The following is a 383-nucleotide window of genomic DNA, read 5'->3' as shown; positions in this document are numbered from 1 at the left end:
TCCCTCTAACAGTTGCCTATTTCAGGCTTCCTGTGTGTGCCAGGCAACCTGCTGTTCTGTTTGGACTCAGGCAGGAGATGATAGCATACATGAACATTCGGAGGACATTGATCACAACTGTCTGATGTGTGCAGTTGCTAATCTGTGCATAGGCTAATCTGAAAATCAGCGTACAATCTCTATATGTCTGCAAGATCATGCCAAAATTTGCTGGCACAACCAGACCCACAGATTTGTTTCTCCATCAGAGCGGGGGTTTCACATATGCAAATGTGGGCCGCCCCTGCCAAAACTTCACCCATGATGCCTTTTTCCCCTCCTCTACATGCTGTCTCCTCCCCGGTATAAAGCTTGGTGTATACTCACCCTCCGTATGAGGTCCT

This window comes from Nanorana parkeri, unplaced genomic scaffold (genome assembly GCF_000935625.1).
Source record: "Nanorana parkeri isolate BGI_ZX_2015 unplaced genomic scaffold, ASM93562v1 scaffold347, whole genome shotgun sequence".
Classification (NCBI taxonomy): Eukaryota; Metazoa; Chordata; class Amphibia; order Anura; family Dicroglossidae; genus Nanorana; species Nanorana parkeri.
The sequence above is the reverse complement of the archived record's forward strand: the minus strand, read 5'-3'. Positions refer to the sequence as shown.